Source organism: Myotis yumanensis, unplaced genomic scaffold (assembly GCF_028538775.1).
Source record: "Myotis yumanensis isolate MYYU_CA2020_CCGP unplaced genomic scaffold, mMyoYum1.0.hap1 SCAF_1, whole genome shotgun sequence".
NCBI classification, from domain to species: Eukaryota; Metazoa; Chordata; class Mammalia; order Chiroptera; family Vespertilionidae; genus Myotis; species Myotis yumanensis.
This window is the reverse complement of record NW_027223752.1, coordinates 172,472,610-172,492,696: the sequence shown is the minus strand read 5'-3', so window position 1 is coordinate 172,492,696 and position 20,087 is coordinate 172,472,610. Positions and strand designations below refer to the sequence as shown.

At 44.5% G+C, this 20,087-nt stretch overlaps 1 non-coding gene across 1 annotated transcript; it reads left to right on the top strand.

Moving 5' to 3' along the window:
* The first annotated feature begins 7,704 nt into the window (after positions 1-7,704).
* LOC139001399 (small Cajal body-specific RNA 24) lies at positions 7,705-7,833 on the top strand. Its single transcript, XR_011469991.1, has one exon. It is a non-coding gene; the product is annotated as a small Cajal body-specific RNA 24 (non-coding RNA).
* The last annotated feature ends 12,254 nt before the right edge of the window (positions 7,834-20,087 follow it).

Below are 20,087 nucleotides of genomic sequence, written 5' to 3'. Positions count from 1 at the left end.
TCTTTAGGGTTTTCTATGTACAATATCATGTCTTCTGCAAATAATGACAGTTTTATTTCTTCCTTTAAATTTGGATGCCTTTTACTTCTTCTTCTTGTCTGATCACTGTGGCTAGAACTTCTAGTACTATGGTGAATAAGAGTGATGAAAGTGGACATCCCTGTCTTGTTCCTGTTCTTAGGGGAAATGCTTTTAGTTTTTGTCCATTGAGTATGATGTTGGCTGTAGGTTTGTCTAAGATGGCCTTTATTATGTTGAGATATGCTCCCCCTATTCCCACCTTAATGAGTGTTTTATCTAAAATGGGTGTTAGATTTTGTCAAATGATTTTTCTGTGTCTATTTTTATGATCATGTGATTTTTGTCTTTCAATTTGTTTACGTGATGTATCATGTTTATTGATTTGTAAATATTATACTAGCCTTGCATCCCTGGAATAAATCCCACTGGTCATGGTGTATGATTTTTTTTATTATATTGATGGATGTGATTTGCTAATATTTTGTTGAGGATTTTAGCATCTGTGATCATCAGGGATATTGGCCTGTAATTCTCTTTCTTTGTAGTGTCTTTATCTGGTTTTGGAATTGGAATAATGCTGGCCTCATAAAAAGAGTGTGGGAGTGTTCCTTACTCTTGGATTTTCAAAAATAGTTTGAGAAGGATAGGTGTTAGTTCTTCTTTGAGTGCTTGATAAAACTCAATGGGGCCCATTTACCACAATGTCCAAAGGGAAAGAATTCATCAGAATGAGGCATTCTTAGGAAGTGTAGGTGATTTGGCACCAGGACTGAGGGAATGTGGACCCCATTTTGTCCTGACAACTGAGTCTAGACCATAGGCTCCTTCACTAACCTGGGAGCTAAGAGCAACATCAGGTATTTGTGGTGAAGGTGGTTAAATTTGACATTGGGCCCTGACTGGTTTGGCTCAGTGGATGGAGTGTTGGCCTACGGACTGAAGGGTCCCAGGTTCGATTCTGGTCAAGGGCATGTGCCTTGGTTGCGGGCACATCTCCAATAAGAGGTGTGCAGGAGGCAGCTGATCGATGTTTCTCTCTCATTGATGTTTCAAACTCTCTATCCCTCTCCCTTCCTCTCTATAAAAAATAATAAAGTATATTTAAAAAAAATTTCACATTGGACTTGACAAGTTTGAAACACTTCTAATGAAAGGGCGAAGGCTACGCCCTCCACCTTCCCCCAGGGTAAGGGCTACGTCCTCCATCTTACCTTGGCCATGTGTTGGGCAAGGAGCTTCTTCACGGAAGTCTAAGACTCTGCTAGCCACACCCAGAAACGGGACATCGACTTGTGCCTGGCCAATCGGCAAAGCACAGTCCTTTCTCCTCCCTTACTCCAACCCCCCCCTATATAACCGGTCTCTGGGAGGGGTTCGGGCTCTCTTGGCCACTTGGCTAGCCGATGTGTTGGTGAGTCTGGTGGATGGAGAGCTCAAGTTAGCTTGAAATACAGATTCTTATGCTTTTGCATCGGATTGGATGGCTCCCTGATGTGGTTTCTTGGGAATCTTGAAATCTGGGCATAACATTTGGGGGCTCGCCCGGGGTTCCCAAGACCATGTAGGGACTCCCCCAATTCGTAGAATCTGCGTGGCCGCGGTAAGTGTCTGTGTGTTGATATTCTGTTCTGTGTGCTTTATCTGTTCTGTGTGAGCTCACTTCTGAAATCTGTATTCGCCCACATTGACCGTGGACGCACATGGGGGTCAAAGGGCGGGAGGAGTCGGGGGACGCCTCGATCCTCCATCTGTATCTGTAGGGGTGTAATTTTGCTTCCGAAAAGTCGGGAGGTCTGTAGAAACCCCAATCTGGGACGAGGTGGGTAGCTCCCGCCGGTTTGGCGTAAGCCACCGTCTGTCTCTTCCATGGAAGTGGAAGGCTGTTTTGGGCCCTGTTTGTCTGTGCCTGTTTCTCTGTTTTCTGTGGACTTACTGGACGGATGTTATGGGACGGACTCAGACTGCTCCTTTGGGTATTGTGATTGATCATTTCAAGGAGGTTGGGGGAGGCTTTAGAGCTCCCTCAGGAGTTGGGAAGTTGTTAGGAATTGGATGGATTGTTTAAACTCTGAATGAATGTCTGGTGAAAGTATGTGAGTGTAAAGGCAGGGGAGCGGTCCCCGCCCGCCTGCGCGCCTCCCAGGCAGGGAAGGTGAGCAGGTATCACTGTGACTCGGGCTGCAGGAGAGGAAAGATGCGCCTGGATGCGGAGGCTGAAGCCGGCGCGTGGCTGCCCCGGAGCCCGGCCGCGCCGCGGGCCCAGGAGGCTTGGCTGCGGTGGCAGCCCTGGGGGCTCGGCGTATGGCCCGGTCGGCGGCGGGCGCTGGGCCGGAGCTGGAGCCCGAGCGGCGCAGCCTGGAAGAGGCTGGAGGCCGGGAGAGGCGGCGGCAGCCCAGGCAGCCCGAGCCCCGCAGCTTGGGCCTGCGCTCGGCGCCATGGGCGGCGGCGCGCCTTCGGGGGGCGGCCCTGGGGGCTCGGGCCGGGCGCGGACAAGCTCGTTCGCGGAGCCTGGCGGCGGCGGCGGCGGCCTGCGTTGACCGGCGTTGGCCCCGGGCTTGTGGCGAGTGAGTGGAGCCAGGTGGAGTGCGGGGGGCGGGGCCGGCGCGTCGCTCACGGGAGGCGGGAGCAGCGAGGCCCCCGTCGGCGTCGGGTCGGGGGAAGGTCCCCCGCGGAGCCTGAGGGCCGGACACCCGGGAGGCCGGGGGCGGTGGCGGCTCTGGATGCGAGCTGGCCTCTTCCCATGGAGATTGCCCCAGCTAGAAATGTAAAAGTTTTAAAACGCATCCGGGATTTCTGTGCACGTGTAGAGGGAAAAGGCCAGTTTAAAAACGAGTGCGCATAGTTTTGAGCTGAACCTAACCTTTTGCTGTGTACAGAATAAAAACCCGAGACTGTTTTGGCCTTAAAAATGGCAGAGATGAACCTGACAAAGAAATGTTCGGATTGAATTGGGAAAAATTGTGTTATTGTGGTAACTAAATGCCTTTGCTTATTGGTACAGCCACCATTTTGGGCTCCAAGCCTTGGCAGCCGTGGCCGCATGGTTTGCTGCTCCCCTGGGAGCCGCCATCTAGAAACAGCAAAGGCCCCGCCCTCTGATTTACTCAGGGGTGGAGCTTTAAGGCGGAGTTTTATGGGGCTGCAAGCGTGCTTGCTTCGAGGATTTATTTTTAAACTAATCTCTTAAATCTAGAAAACCCTGCTTTCCTTAAACTAAGGACAATCAAAGGTTATGTCAAAGTCTTTAAGAGGGACTGATAGCAGTAATCTAATTTCTAAAGTACGATTATTTCAGGTAGAAACTGGTTTCTGTAAATTGATCTGTCCTTATTGCTTAAATATGTATCTTTGTTGTTAAATTTGAATGTATTGTTAATCTGAGGAATGTTAATTATTTACATGTCACCTAAAAATTAAGGCTAAAAGTTTTAACTGGAAAGCATGGCTTTGGTGTGATGGGAGGAAAGAAATGTTAAATGAATAATAGGCCAGTAAGCTGGAACTGGTCACTGGTGGTGGATTGTGAGAAGGGCTGGACACTGCCTAACTTCTCCTTCCTTGGTACCCCTAAAACATCAGAGGGTACTTCTGGCCTTGATTTTCTTGGTTTTGGATTTGTTTGTTTGTTTGTGATAAAAACCGTTTCTATCTGAATAAGACATAGGTCAAGAATCCTGTCCTGGGATGTGGGAAAGGGAAGACCCCCACATCTGTTCCTGTCAGGCCCCCATCAGGGGACTTGGACGGTGTCCCTGTTATCTGCTCAAGAGCCCAAGGCTGTAAAAATACTTGTTCACTGAAAAGGTGTAAGTATAAATGTTTATTTGATGTTTATAAGCATCTCTGTTGTTTACTGGGAACTTTGATTTTCTATGTAATATTCTGTGCTGGGTTGGGATTTTGGAATTCTAGTCTGATTGGGACTTTTAAGGATGGGGCTCACAGTTCCTCAAGGCAAAGACTTAATGGGCCCTTCCCCCTGCCTGTGAAGGAAGACAATGGGCCTTGAAATCTGTAAAGATAGGCGAGAATGAAGCTGGTCAGGCCCCACCCCCTATCATTCCTGACTTTCTTGCTGCAAGAATTGTCTCTTTTCTTGAGAGGGCTCCAGAGGGCACACAAGGACATTTGGCTGCGCCTCGGCGCCACCCAGGAGACTGGCCCAACCCCAACTCCTCATCAGCACAGACCAGGAGATTGGGTCTACATCAAAAGGCACCACCTGGAGCCTCGATGGAAAGGTCCCTACACCCGACTCCGTGGTGCTGACGACCCCCACCGCTCTCAAGATAGACGGCGTCGCGACCTGGGTCCATCACATCCACGTCTGGTCAGCAGCAAGCTAGGGCGTGCTCGACCTGCCTGATGCTGGTAACATTGAATAGACTTAGATAATGCCTGCATCTTCATGGACATGGCTCCAAAGAGACAAGGACAATTTATAGGATCACATGTTTAGTAGCAGAAGATGTGGCTGCCTAAAGCGGCCATGATGCCTATATTATGTTTATGTGTTATATTGACCTTTAATTCTCTTGCAGGTTTGAATGTATGTTGGCTGTCCTGGAAGGGTACTATGTGGGGTGAACCCCAAAAAGTAAAGGGTGCCTAGCTGCCAAGAGGGCAGGTGCCCACTTGGGCAGGGAACAGTGCCCATCAGGTTTTTGTCTCTGTTGAGAGACAGCTAACAGTTGGCAGCCTGTGTACTGCTTGCAGGCCTTTGTGACCATGCCCATGTCAGGGGTAGTCTGAAAAAAGCCTGTTTAGAGTAGAAGGTCTGAGGCATGGTTATGCATAGAAAGAAAATTTAATGCCAACAATTAAAAGAAATTGGCAAGGAAAGTCAGAAAATCTTAGAGTAGATCAGTATGTCTTTCTTCTTATGTAATTCCTCCGAAATTTGGCAATGCTAACATGGCAATACATTTCTTTGCATAGATTCAATAAGACCGGTTCCTAATAGTGGTTTTATTAACGGAAAACTTTGACTGGAGTATCATGTTTTAAAGAGCCCTGTCTGAGCTCTAAAGACTTGAAGCCAGTAAAAATGCCACGAAGAAAGCCTGGTATCCTGCTTGGAAGCCCTGAAGATGGCTGGCGCTGGAGCGTCAGGCCCATGCCCTACCATCACTGGCGGTTGGTAAGAGTAGAAGGAGAGCAGTAGGGATGCCTCTGCATTCCTGCGGAACTCCCACACACTCTGGGCCGCAACAAGTAGGGGGGGCTACTGAGATGGGCTTAAAGCCTGGAGCATGGGCTCAGGTGGAGTTGCTGCAGGTGAGGGATTCACCTAACTCAGCAGATACTGCAGGCGGGCCTGATGGCAGCTGGATGGCGTGGCTTCCTGGCCCTACGGGGCACATTAAGATTCAACCATGAGATTCCAGCAAAGGTAGTCAGTCACCATTCTTGTTGTGTTTATGCAAACATCAGGACAGTAGATAAATTAATCTTGATTTGGCTTTTTGATAGCCATGGAGGAATTTTAAGAAGAAAAATCCTATTTCAATAAAAGTTGTTAAAGCTAAAATGATTTCTTCCCCTTCCACCAGACCATTTGTTAAGATATGCCCAGTACGGGCCTCTAGCAACAGTGGAATAAAAGTGCAGTCCGTCTCATGATTGAGCCGGAAGTTCCAAGACAAAGGGGGGAATGAAAGGGCGAAGGCTACGCCCTCCACCTTCCCCCAGGGTAAGGGCTACGTCCTCCATCTTACCTTGGCCACGTGTTGGGCTAGGAGCTTCTTTACGGAAGTCTAAGACTCTGCTAGCCACACCCAGGAACGGGACATCGACTTGTGCCTGGCCAATCGGCAAAGCACAGTCCTTTCTCCTCCCTTACTCCAACCCCCCCCCCTATATAACCGGTCTCTGGGAGGGGTTCGGGCTCTCTTGGCCACTTGGCTAGCCGATGTGTCGGTGAGTCTGGTGGATGGAGAGCTCAAGTTAGCTTGAAATACAGATTCTTATGCTTTTGCATCGGATTGGATGGCTCCCTGATGTGGTTTCTTGGGAATCTTGAAATCTGGGCATAACACTAAGATTTTCAACAGGAGTTTTTAATACAAATCTGCAGCTAGGGATTAAGTTTTGAGCTAAATATATAGCTTGCGGATTGATTTCCATTTTGATAATTCCCTGCAGTGTAAGTCCTCCTTTCCTAGCATTGAATTCTCCCCAAAACATTACAAGATCCAGAAGTGTGATTTAAGTTCTGCTAATCAAATACACTCATGAGACACCATGCTGAAGAACTGCATTTTGTCAAAAAAGGCAGGATATAGAGGATCTATTCTACCAGTGTGGCTCACAGTGAGGACCAACAGGGTCTGGAGTTAGAGTCGGAAGCTGTTCTGGCAGCTCCCTGATCAAGGCAAGCTGGGTCCTGACATTATTTTTTGGAAGCTCAGTCTATAGTCTGCTTGTTCAACCATCTCCGTTATTCTGCTTGGCCAAAGTATGTAAACATAGAAGTCTTTGAGATAATGAGGAAGATAGCTAATATGGTGGAATGGAATTTTTGGACTGGAACCCGGATTCTTTGTCCGCCAGAATTGAAGAATGAATCCACGGACAGAAAGAGGTATAGCAAAGGTGGAGACTTATTGAAGAATAAGTATAGACTCCCATATAGGGAGAGGGAAAGCGTCCCACGGAATGGACTCCCATGTAGGGAGGGGGAAAGGGTCCCACTGAGTTCCTTTTCCCTATGGCTTATAAAGGCTGCAGATCCTGATGCCTTGATATCCCCTCTGATTGGTCACTATTCCCTTAGAGTGGTTACTATAATAACTCCTGGGACATGTGAGGTTCTCCCCCGCCCCCCTCCTTCCTTATTGTTTTACTATTCCCTTTAGGATTTCTTCCTCTCCTTCTGGATAAAGGGCTTCCTTCTCTTTTTTGTAAGTATAGACCTTTTGCTGTTCCCAGCTCTCTCATTCTATGGAAATGTACCTGTTGCAGCTTTTCAGCTTCCCCTATTCTATGGAAATATACCTTCTGCTGCTCTGCAGCCCAGTGCTTCCTCCATGGTCCCCTTAATTTCCAAAATTTCTAAAATTTCCTAAACCTGTCCTATTTTACCCCCCAAAGTCCTGTTTCAATGGCATTAATCTGCTTGACTAAGGGGTGTTAGTTAAATCCCTGGGCATAGATAATATGGCCCAAGCATAGAGAATAGGCCAGAAAGAGAAATGAAAGGAGCATTTTAGTCAGGGAGAAAATATCAGCTCAGGGCCACAGGCAGAGGTGTTTGCACTACTCTCGGTGGAACCAGGAGTGAGTCAGTTGATTGAGAGCTGGGAGACATGATTGAACAGGCAGAAAGATGACAATGTGGAGGGACGCTTAGTGATAGGCTTTGGCTCCTTTCCTAAAGAAAAGAGCCATTGAAGGTTTAGAAAATGTGGTAATTTTGAAAATTAATTTAACAGCAATAGGTAGGATAGACCGAGGCTGAACAAGGGGACCAACCGGAAAAAAACTGCAGTGTGACATGAGTGAGACAGAGGAGAAAGGGATCATAAGAGGTGGATGTGAGAAATGCCATAAAGTGTGGCTCATAGAGATTGGTGTCTGTTGTGAGAACGAGAAACCAAAGATGACTGCAAGTCTGGAGATCAGAGCAGAGGTGAAAAAGAATAACCTCATTAACATATAGTAAGCATCAAAAAGAAAGAAGGGTGGACATTTACTTTATTCAGTTTCTTCTTAAGGTGAAGAAAACTCTTTGTAAATGTCCTAGAGAAATATAGTAGCTTTCTGTTCACACTTTGCAAGTAAAAAGGGTGGATCTTTTCACTACTGACATATTAAAAAAAAAGAAAAAAGAAAGAAGGGTTTTTATAAAGAAAAGAAATGGTCATGTCTTAAAAACATCTATTTTTTATGTGTCAGGAGGCATTCAAAAGATGTCCAGTAAGTAGACATGGGACTTGAAATCCTGGATGGACAGGAGATGAGGGGATCATTTCAGGCAGAGATAAAGCACAAAGCATAAAAGTAATGATTTCTGAGCACAGCGGAGATATGTTTCCATCTTTAGTCTGAAATAAAGCAGCCATATGACATACTTCTTGCCAACTGAGATGTAACAAAATTCTGATGGAATCTTCTGGGATCAAGCTGCCTATTATTTGATGAAGAAAACAAGTATGATTAGCACTACATTTTTAACACTATTCCTTTTGTCTCCTTTTCCTGTTTTCCACCCCCACTACCCTCCCCCTTTGCCTGTCTTAAACATCATTATAAAACCTGGACCTGGGGCAGCCATCCTGGAACCAATGATAACAATATGGGAAAGGCTAACATAATTTCAGGAACAGTGGCTTTGGGGTCCTCATGCAGCAGATCACATGCAGGAAAATGCCTATGGCCAAATCCTGATTATCTAGGGCAGGGGTCCTCAAACCACGGCCCGCGGGCCACATGCAAATACAAATATTGTATTTGTTCCCGTTTTGTTTTTTTACTTCAAAATAAGATATGTGCAGTGTGCATAGGAATTTGTTCATAGTTGTTGTTTTTTTAACTATAGTCCGGCCCTCCAGCGGTCTGAGGGACAGTGAACTGGCCCCCTGTTTAAAAAGTTTGAGGACCCCTGATCTAGGGAGGAAAGAACCCCTAGGCACTCTCAGTCAGGTTTTTAGTTATTGGTCCTTGAATTTATATCTAATTAATGCATTCCTTAGGGCTGCTTTAGATTTCCTAATCCCAACACCAAAATTTGAACTTGAGCCCCACCACCTAGCCTCCTGCTCCTTCATGTAAGCCTGCCAAACACAATATGCCATCTAATACCCAATGTTATGGCACATTGCCTATACATGGTAAGCTACTGATAAATAACTGCTGTTATTTTCATTGCTTATTTACTTTGAAGAGAAAAACAAAAGGGAAAAACAATATGAGCCCCTAAGACAGTGATGGCGAACCTTTTGAGCTTGGCGTGTTAGCATTTTGAAAAACCCTAATTTAACTCTGGTGCCTTGTCACATATAGAAATTTTTTGATATTTGCAACCATAGTAAAACAAAGATATTTTTGATATTTATTTTATATATTTAAATGTCATTTAACAAAGAAAAATCAACCAAAATAATGAGTTCGTGTGTCACCTCTGACACGCGTGTCATAGGTTCGCCATCACTGCGACTAAGACATTTCTGTAAGAGGCACCAGGGCTCTTTTATTGTGACAATGGCTGCCCCACAATAAGGACATGGACATCGCAAGACACGGCAGTGAGAGATTTCTCCTCCTCTGACTCCTAAATGGATAGTTTTACAGTTTCTATGTCAAATGTTCACATGTTGCCTTTAATACTATATTAACTTAAAGATTACATTAACCTTTAATATAATCTTTATTATGTTTAATATTATATAAAATTATGTTTAACTTTTACTTGAATCTCTTACTAATAGGTAACTTTCAAGGTCTGTGCCTTATGGTGCTAAGACTTATATTGTGTGTATCTCATTCCTCCAGCACCTAACACACTGCAATACACAGAGTAGGGAACCAGTCAATGTTGATTTGCAGCTTCATCTTTTGCCAATTTAGACATTTGCAATGAGCAATAAATCACATCAGTGTGGAGTAATCCAATTTCATCAAGTCCAGTAAAAATGACTTCAAGCCCATGAATGAGCCTTGCTGGCTGGCTGCCTAGGGTATACATTTCCATTCGATTCGTGGTTCTCCACACATCATTAAAGATACATCAATTCTTGTGAAATAACCAAAAACTTTTCTTTCTCTAAAACATCTGTCAAAAGGAATTATATTTCTGTCTACTTTGATAAGTGAAGAAAAATGGGAGAACTCTAATTAAATGATAATTTATACATTGAAAATTAGTATTACATAAAAAAGGAATGATAACATTGAAAGTAGTTTCATTTTTTGTTATGAATTCACCTACCATCTGGGCAATTGGGAAATTAGTAGATAAGAACAAAAATGACTCATGAAACAGAGTGTCCTGGCCTGTGCCAAAATTAAACATTAAGTGAGAAGTAAATATTAAGAGCCTGAAAGATGTCACTCAATATATTCAGCTATTCCCCTGCAATGGGGGAGGAAGGAAATTTATATAATAGACATTCACTGTTTGAGGGTTTACAATACCGTGGGGCCTAGCCATCATGAATGTATAATGTGCATTACTTACAAAAGTAGAAATCTCTGTAATCTCTGGGAGAGCCCAGGTCTTACAGCTTCTCCCACAGGCTGGGAGAGAAGAAGGGAGGGAGGGAAGAACTACAGTGCTCCCCACTGGGACAACAACTCGTGATGCTGACACTTCCCACTTGCCCTTGCCCACTCATCTACATACACTGGGGGATGAGAGGAACCGCTGTTGTGGGGCCAGACATCAGTCATCTTTGGGAGAAAGGGACCTCTGGCCCCAATTGGTAATGGCGTCCTGAGGTCTCCTTGTTACATTTGTAGAACTATAAAAATTGTTGAATAAATGCTCTACTTAAAACTCCTTTGTGTATATATCACAAGTAGAAATAAATACCTTTAACATTTAGCCAGTATATAGGACTTCCTAAATTGTACTTGTTTCTACTCTTATATCTTCCCTATTTTAAACTAAATTTCCATTTAAAACTTTTGTTTAGCAAGCAGTATTGTACTATGCCTTCCTAAAAGTCAAAATCTTACACAAATGACTTTCCCATATCTATTCACATGTGTCCTTCACGCCATTCCAAAAGTTCCAGGACACCCTGAAGCCTGTTCTTACTAACTGAAGTGATTCCTTTCTAAACATCTCCCTTGGTTACACATAAAAGTTTACATCTGTGAAAATGTACTTAAAAAATTAACAGCTGGAAGTGCCTTATAATTACCCTAAACATTTCTTCACAGGTGCATTTTCTATTGCTCAATACAAATTACCACAAAATTAGTGGCTTGAAAGAGCACCCATTAATTATCTCACAGTTTCTGTAGGTCAAAGTCTGGGCAGGGCTAGACTGGTTTCTCTGCTCAGGGTCTCTCAAGGTTGCAGTCAAGGTGTCAGCCGAGCTTCCATTCTGGAACTTGGGGTCCTCTTCTAAGTTGTTGCCTAAACTCAGTTCTCTGTGGTTGGAGGACTAAGGATTCTGTGCTCTTGCTGGCTGTAGGCCAGGAGCAATCTCAGCGTGGCTCACTCCATAGCCCCTCACACTTCCAATCTCCTGACTTCCAATGCCCCTCCAGTTTATATACCGTAACACAGTCATGGAATTGACTAAGCCATCACCATTTGTCATATGACATAACCTAGCTTAATCTAATCAAGGGTATGACTAGCCCATGCCTATTATATTCAAAGGTTTCATCTCCACTTAAGTTTAGGGAATCATACTAAGCATGTATACCAGGGGAATCTTAGAAGTAACCTGAGAATTTTGTCTACCACATGACAATAGCATTCAGAATGGAAAACCCTCACTTCAAGTACTTACAAATTATTAAAGAATGTTATTGAGTACGATTATCACGTCTCTCATCAAGGCTTTCACAAATATTGGATAAAGGTGTTGCAGAAAACTATAAAAAAATCAAACCTGCTTAGAGAGCTTGGAATTACACTTTATTCACTGATGGATTTAGAGAAAAATGAATTCAAATTCTAAGCAGAGCTGCAAGCAGAACTTGCCTTTTTATTAAAGAGCCAGCCCTATGTGTGTTTAGTGGTTATCTCGCTGATGGCCTTGAAAACAACACAGTTCTATCCAATTTAAAAATACACCTAGCATGGCATGAGAGTATGGGTGTATCTAGTCTCTGGCCTACAAGGTCAGACAGCTAAGTTTATCTTCCTCATTATTCAAGCAGGCTAGAAAGCAAAGTTATTTTTTTCAGAAAAAGAGGCTCTCTAAAAAATAGCAGAGAATTTCAAACAGTAGTTTTACAAAATAGGGGTTAGCCTTCTTAAAGGAACTTTTTTATGGGGCAAATTGATTAAATAGGCCAAGGTTGAAGGTTTGATCCCCAGTCAGGACACATACAAGAAACAACCAATGAGTGCATAAGTAAGTGGAATAGCAAAGTGATATTTCTGTCTCCCCATTCCTTTCTCTCTCTAAAATAATAATAATAATAATAATAATAATAATAACAATAATAATAATGATAAATAAACAAAATTATCATAGCAGAATGAAAGTCTAACAGAAACATAAAAGATTTCCAGAAATTTACCCCCAGCCCTAGCTGGTTTGGCTCAGTAGATAGAGAGTCAGCCTGCCAACTGAGCGGTTCTAGGTTCAATTCCAGTCATTAGCACATGCTAGGGTTGTAGACTTGATCCCCAGGAGGGAACGTGCAGGAGGCAGCTAATCAATATTTCTCTCTCATCATTGATATTTCTATCTCTCCCTCTTTGAAATCAATAAAAAAATATTTTTAAAAAATGTATCCTCCACTGCACTTGTCTTGGAGAGCTGCCTGTTGAACTTCCTCAAAATTGATAAATTAATTGAAGACAAAGACATGGGATCTAGGAAGCAGGTGCTCTCACCCTGGAGAGAGTAAAGGGATTCTCCAGGACTAGGATGGGGAAACTCCAGGAAGTGGATATGCTCAGGTACTGAGCATCCCTGGCACATGCTGGCGTAAGCCAAAGACTTCGGTAGGGAATGTGTCTGGGAATCTAAGTTCCAGCACTGTTTCAACTCTTGTTTGAAAAGGTGCTGCAGTCAACTTAGATAAAAATAAAGTTGACATGTTCTGTGAAAATGTGCTATAAAAATCAGAAAGTGGCTTTAATGATGGAAAGACATTGATGAGAAACATGCAGCTCTAAAAGGAATGATAGTGAACCTACCACAAAGTTAGGGTGAGGATTAAAGGTAAAACACTTAGAACAGCAGCTGGAGCATTGAGCGTGTGACAAAGATATTAGCTCTTATTATCATTGCTAGGCAGGTTATTAAACTCTGGAGTTAGGCCTCCTGGAATACTGGCTCTACCACTAGTGGTTTCATCTTAGGAAATTTATATGAACTCTATAACTCTCAGTGTCTTCCTCTAGCTCAGGGGTGGGGTGAGTTAATTAAATGTTTGACCCAATATAGCAGGCTAATTTTGTATGGCTCTCGAATAATGTTATAAATATCCCAAATGGCCCTTGGCAGAAAAAAGGTTCTCCACTCCTGCTCGATGTTCATGACAATGATACCATCTCATTCTTTCATCTAAGGACTGAATTCAATGAGACAATGTATGCAAAGTAGCCAGCAAATTTATCACTCCATAAATATTAGATATTGATTGTAATTTGTGTTTTTGATGGGAAATAACAATATTATAAATTTTGAGGAGGAATATCTCCATCATTAAAGTATCATTTTTAGTTTTTAAGACATTTTAATTTTCTTACAATAATAGAATTTGTATTACTTGGTATTTTTTTTAAGTAGTATGAACATTTGGTGTTTCTACATCATCTCAGCTAATCACATCAACAGAATAATTTAAAATAAGTCACCAAAACACTTGTGGGACATTCAGAATGTTTGTACTCTGGCTCTCACAGAGAAGATGGGAGTGAACGTCTTTGTGGTTTTGGAGTTTGGCTTCTCTTAGGTTATTTCCCGAGACCCTCAGGAGACACGAAAACAAAATCCCCTCTCAGTGCTCTTCATGGCAAGGTTCCCAGCTCCACAGACACAGCATCATTGGCAAGCATTTCAGCTCCCTAACAACTTGGCTGCAGTGTTAAAACAAAAATGAAATACTAACTATAGCAATTAATAGTAATTAATGTGGGTATTTTCCAAATTTCTCTAGAAATTTAAATTTCTGGCCCAGAGTTCTATGTCTTAGTACTAAATTCCCTCCCCACCTCTTCATTTTGAACCTCATCCCCCAACATGCTTTAATGTTCACAGACTATTTATGTATGTATGTAAGTGTTACATTTATTTTTCTTTCTAGATAGTTTAAAACTTATATTCACCTCAGCATTTGGGGGAAGTAATTTAACCCCCCCCCCCCCCCAAAAAAAATGAAGGATTTGGACTGAGGGTGATTTCTGCCAGTTACAATATTCTTATCGATTATGAGGCCTCCAGGCAAAAAGGAAACAGTTGGGTCTCCTAGAGATGCTGGTATTTCCCTCCTAAGCTTTGGGGTCAAATGTCAGGGCCAGCCTGACAGGTTGAGCCGGGCTGAGGTAGGGAGGTGGGAATTGAGAAAAGAAAGAAAGACAGGAGAGTGGGATCGGGAGGACTGCAGCTCAATCGAGGAACTGCAGCAAGTTTATTAACCACACAATGCTATTTATACACAAGACACTGGATAGGAGGTCTGTCAAGAGGAATGTATTCTTTGTTCCTCTTAATCTCTAAGGGAGGACAAGGCAGAAGGACAAGTTCTCGGTACAGCAAATCTCAGTAAATAGTTACAGACTTCTTGGTAAGCCATGAAAAGCTGTTCTTATTCTACAAAGGTTGCTCTCATTCTACTGATAACTGCCATCCAAACAAGTCTGGGAAAACTGTGTGGGTAAGGGTCCCAGCCTTGCTAGCCCCTTCAGATGCAAGGACCATGTCAGCTTACACCTGGTCTCAAACAGTCAAATTCCAGCACTGCTCATTCTTAGCTTTTAACTTTTGATTGTGGTGTTGCTTCTGGGAGCATCCGACACCCCTGGTACCATTTTCTGAGAGGGGCTCTCTACCCGACCTTCTCAGGCAGGGGACAGTTCCTCTCCCAGTGCCCCTCTTATGGAGAGAAAAAGGTGTCGTAGTCCGCTGGGGCCATTGCTCTGTGGCCCCTTTCAGGACGTGCTGGGCTCCTACAGGAGTAACATACTCCCTCTTCTGGCAACTTCTGGGCGGGGGGGCGGGGGGGTGGGGGGTGACCTGTGGGCCATCCCTGAGGTGACAATGCCAACCATAAGGCAGCTGCCAAAAGATTGACAGGTTTTTATTCTTTGTTTTCCTCAACTTGATCTTGAATGTCAAAGGCAGAAAAAGCCATATCTACTAATTTTTTACTGGGATTTGGGGTCATAGTGCTAGTCTCTGCAATTTCCTCCGAATATCAAGGGCAGATTGATTAACAAAGAGTATCACTAGCACTGTTTCTCCTCCTGGCCAATCCAATCTATGCTGGGATACTTGTCAATGGCTTTGTTAGAGGAGAATGGAAAAGAGAGTGCTCTCCTCTGGGAGCTGAATAACTGCTTTTGCTTTGTCCTAACTGACAGCCTTGATGCTACTTCTTTTCATGCCTTCTAGAAGGCAGAAAACCATATGGTCTCTGTAGGCAAGTCCTACTTGCCCTGGTTTAAGACCAACTGGGATCAGTCTGGCGGACGGCGGTCATTTCTACAGGGAATCTGTTTGGCTGGGATGAATGTAAAGTATCGGCATATATCTGAGCAGCCCCCCAAATCTGGAGCCTTTCCTCAAGTTGGCACCATTGGGAGAGAAGGACAGTTAAATCCTTCCAGATTAATTCATAGGTTTTGTTACTGAGAAACCCCTGGTTGGGCTCAGGCTGCCTGTTGCTGTGTCCAATAACAAAGGCAGGGTTGAATCATATTAGGCGTTTATTGAGCAGGCTTGCCAACCAAGAAGGCAGGGTGCTTACATGCATTCAAATCCTGTCTTACAGCAGGGTGCAGGGGACAGGATTATGAAGGGGAGTGGGCTAGGGAATGGAATGTGGCTACATGTAGCCCTAGGGGTCCCCAGAAGTCAGCTATTGTCCTTTACTCATCAGGCGATGAGATGATGTTGATGAGATGATGTTTTTACTCCTGGTGGGTTGGTCTGAGCATGCTTATTAATTCTGATTGCTGGATTCATAACTGAGTCACCTCCTCAATTGCTTGAAAAGGAAACTTAGGAGAAACTTAATCCCTTCTTCACATATAAGAAACTCAACCCCCTATCTATACTAATAAAAGGGCAATATGCCATGGTGGCGGGGGGCCGAGCCAGAGACAGTTAGGTGACAATCAGGCTGGCACGGGAGCAGTTAGGGGTGACCAGGTTGGCAAGGGGGCAGTTAGGGGGCAACCAGGCTGGCAGGAGGGAAGTTAGGAGGTGACCAGGCCAGTAGGGGGGCAATTAGGCGTCTATCAGGTTGGCAGGGGAGCAGTTAGGGGGTGATCAGGCTGGCAGGCAGAAGTGGTTAGGGGCAATCAGGCAGGCAGGCAGGCGAGCGGTTAGGAGCCAGCAGTCCCGGATTGTGAGAGGGATGTCCTACTGCCGGCAGTCGGCCATCCCCCAAGGGGTCCCAGATTGGAGAGGGTGCAGGCCGGACTGAGGGACACCCCGCCCCCATGCACAAGTTTCATGCACCAGACCTCTAGTCCTATATAATAAAAGCCTAATGTTCTAAGTGTCCAGTCAACCAGTCAGCCGTTCAACCAATCAAAGCATAATATGCTAGAGATGGGCCAGACAGGCCCTGAAGCCCTCCCGCAGTCCCTCCCCAGCTGGCCAACCTCCTGTGTCCCTCCCTGACCCTGATCGTGCACCACTGGGGTCCCTCGGCCTGGCCTCACCTTCTTGCAATCCAGGACACCGTGGGGGATGTTGGAGAGCTGGTTTCAACCTGATCCTGCAGGCCAGGCCGAGGGACCCCATTGGTACATGAATTCGTGCACTGGGCCTCTAGTGTACATATAAGAACTTAAACCCCTTTCTACATAAGTATATGTTTTCTAAGATTTAAAATAATATGATTATTTTCCAGATTAATTCAGGTGCTCTATCTATCAGATTACAAATCCCCCCCTGCCCCCCATTGGTTTGAGTTATAGTCTGAAATTCCCCTATGAGTCTTGTAGGGTCCTCTTAGAATCAACCTAGCCCTGCCTTGCAATCTCTTAAATCTAGCAGAGAAGGGTGTGTGGATCAGGTGATGCCCCGCCCTCCTGACACCTCCTGTAGGAGGCAGAGGAGGTTTCCTTCCAGATAGTCATCAGACATCTGAATAATCCAAGAGATGTGAGGGTGGATGATCAAGTGGAGCTGCTTGTATTAGAATGTCTGAGTCTAGACCTTCAATTATGGAGACCATTGTGGAGGCAACCTTACCCATTTGTCTTCGAGGACAGAAAATTCCTTCCTGTAAAAGAGGGAGGTGATTGGGTAGCTGAGGAAAAACATGAGCGTCCCCAATTTCCCAAGCTCCCCAGCTGTGTCATCAGAGCCTAGGTTGATGCAAGACTCCCCACTGTCAGTCTCAGTGACCCGAGACTCAAATCTGGCCCTTCCCACACAGAAGGCGGAGACCTTCTTAAAGAGCGAAGAACACAGTAAGCTTTATGCCCCACAATAATGACCTCAGGGGGACAGACCTCAGGACTGGTTGTTGTTAAGACCCAAGATCTCTGAAGATCCCATTTTCCTTTTTCTAAAATTGTCCCCAGTCAGAAAGACCAGCCAGGGCCACAAGTGAAGAGGGCCTCTGGCGAGGCTTGAGGGCTCCTCCCAAATCTGGATAAACATCTCAATGCCCCATATTTTACCAGAAGTCCCTTGCTCCTTCCCAAACCTGAGGTGCTCAGAAACCAAGTCCCCAGGGCGCGATGTGAGGTGTTTTACCAAACATGCAACCAGAGCAAATTGAGGCTGGGAAGTTTCGCTCGCTAGGGCGAAGAAATGTCTTAGTGTAAAGCCATTGTGCAGAGTTACCAGTTCTTGTTGGGGGAGAATGGAGATAAGTGAGGCACACGGACCAGTAAGAATTCTACCAAAGCTGCCCAGCCCCAAACCCCCGGAAGAGTTCCGTGTCATGGGCCCCAAGAAAGCAGCAGAGGCAGCCTGCCCAAGCCCTAGCCCAGTGATGGCAAACCTATGACACGCGTGTCAGAGGTGACATGCGAACTCATTTTTTTGGTTGATTTTTCTTTGTTGAATGGCATTTCTAGTCTAGAAAAAGACTAGAGCATTTAAATATATAAAATAAATATCAAAAATATACATCTTTGTTTTACTATGGTTGCAAATATCAAAAAATTTCTATATGTGACACAGCACCAGAATTAGGTTAGGGTTTTTCAAAATGCTGACACGCCGAGCTCAAAAGGTTCGCCATCACTGCCCTAGCCAGAGGCAGCAGTCAGCAGCCAGTGCAGGGAAGAAGCAGTGGAAGGAAGGGAGTTCTGGGCCAGAGGGGGCAGGCTGGGCAAAGGAGGGCAGCCTTTCAGCTTCAGGCACGAGAGGGAGCTGCTGGGAGGGGCTCATACAGCAAAAAGGATATAAAGCCTACCCCTGACCTGACAGCCTGTAAAAAAGATCAGGAATGTAGTCCCCCACCCAAGGGCCCAAATGGCACTAAAATACCACTCAGACGGGCAGCAGAGGCTAAACAAGGATGTAAGGTGCCATTAGAAAAAGACTAGAGCATACCAGTGTCTTCCACTAACCCTGTCTGGGAACTGCTTCAGGTTTGGGCTTTGTCTTTGTTTGTGAACTAGTTTCTCAGTAGTTGAATTTGTCTTTTTTTTTCTTTATTGATTAAGGCATTACATATGTGTCCTTGTTCCCCCATGCCCCCGCCCCCACATCTCCCCACTCATGCCTTCAAACCCCTGGTGTCTGTGTCCATTGGTTTGGCTTATCCGCATGCTTGCAAGTCCTTTGGTTGATCTCTCCCTCTTACCCCCACCCTCCCCTACCTTCCCTCTGAGGTTTGATGGCCTGATCGACGCTTCTCTGTCTCTGGATCTGTTTTAGTTCATTAGTTTATGTTGTTCATTATATTCCACAAATGAGTGAGATCATGTGGTATTTATCTTTCTCTGACTGGCTATTTCGCTTAGCATAATGCTCTCCAGTTCCATCCATGCTGTTGCAAATTGTAAGAATTTCTTCCTTTTTACTGCAGCATAGTATTCCATTGTGTAGATGTACCACACTTTTTTCATTCACTCATCTGCTAATGGGCACTTAGGCTGTTGCCAAATCTTAGCTATGGTGAATTGTGCTGCTATGAACATAGGGGTGCATATATCCTTTCTGATTGGTGTTTCTAGCTTCTTGGGATATATTCCTAGAAGTGGGATCACAGGGTCAAATGGGAGTTCCATTTTTAGTTTTTTGAGGAAACGCCATATTTTTCTCCACAGTGGCTGCATCAGTCTGCATTCCCACCAGCAGTGCACGAGGGTTCCTTTTTCTCCACATACTCGCCAGCACATGTTGTTTGTTGATTTGTTGATGATAGCCATTCTGACAGGTGAGAGATGGTACCGCATTGTTGTTTTGATTTGCATCTCTTGGAAGATTAGTGACTTTGAGCATGTTTCATATGTCACTTGGCCTTCTTTATCTTCTTTATGTCCTCTTTCCCAAAGTATCTATTTAGGTCTGTTGCCCATTTTTTGATTGGGTTGTTTATCTTCCTTTTTTTAAGTGGTATGAGTTCCCTGTTAATGTTGGAGATTAAACCCTTATGGGTGAAATATTGGCAAATATGTTCTCCCATGCAGTGGGCTTTCTTGTTGCTTTGTTGATGGTTTCTTTTGCTGTGCAGAAGCTTTTTATTTTGATGTAGTCCCATTTGTTTATTTTCTCTTTAGTTTCCATTGCCCTAGGAGCTGTGTCGGTAAAGATATTGTTTCAGCATGTGTCTGAGATTTTGCTGCCTGTGGATTCCTCTAAGATTTTTATGGTTTCCCATCTTACCTTTAAACCCTTTATCCATTTTGAGTTTGTTTTTGTGTATGGTGTAAGTTGGTGGTCTAGTTTCATTTTTTTGCATGTATCTGTCCAATTTGGTTGAATTTGTCTTGATTCTGGCAGGCAGCCAAGTGCCTCTGGCCCATCTCACAATGGTCATCCCCCCACGGGTGACTTCTTTATTTGGTGGCAGGCACCCTAATGGCATTTAAATCCTGACCTGTGCCCACCATCAATTTGTGGCTCGAAAACACCTGGACAAAAGGTGGAATAAGAAAAAAGCGAGAGAGGCAGGCAGGAGATCGAGGCGGGGACACGGATGCCAGGCTGGGCTTCCAGCCAAATGAAGGGTCCCAGATCCCACCACACCTGGCTGCTTCTCCAGCCCTGGCAGAGCTGCCAACCTATTTCTGGTGA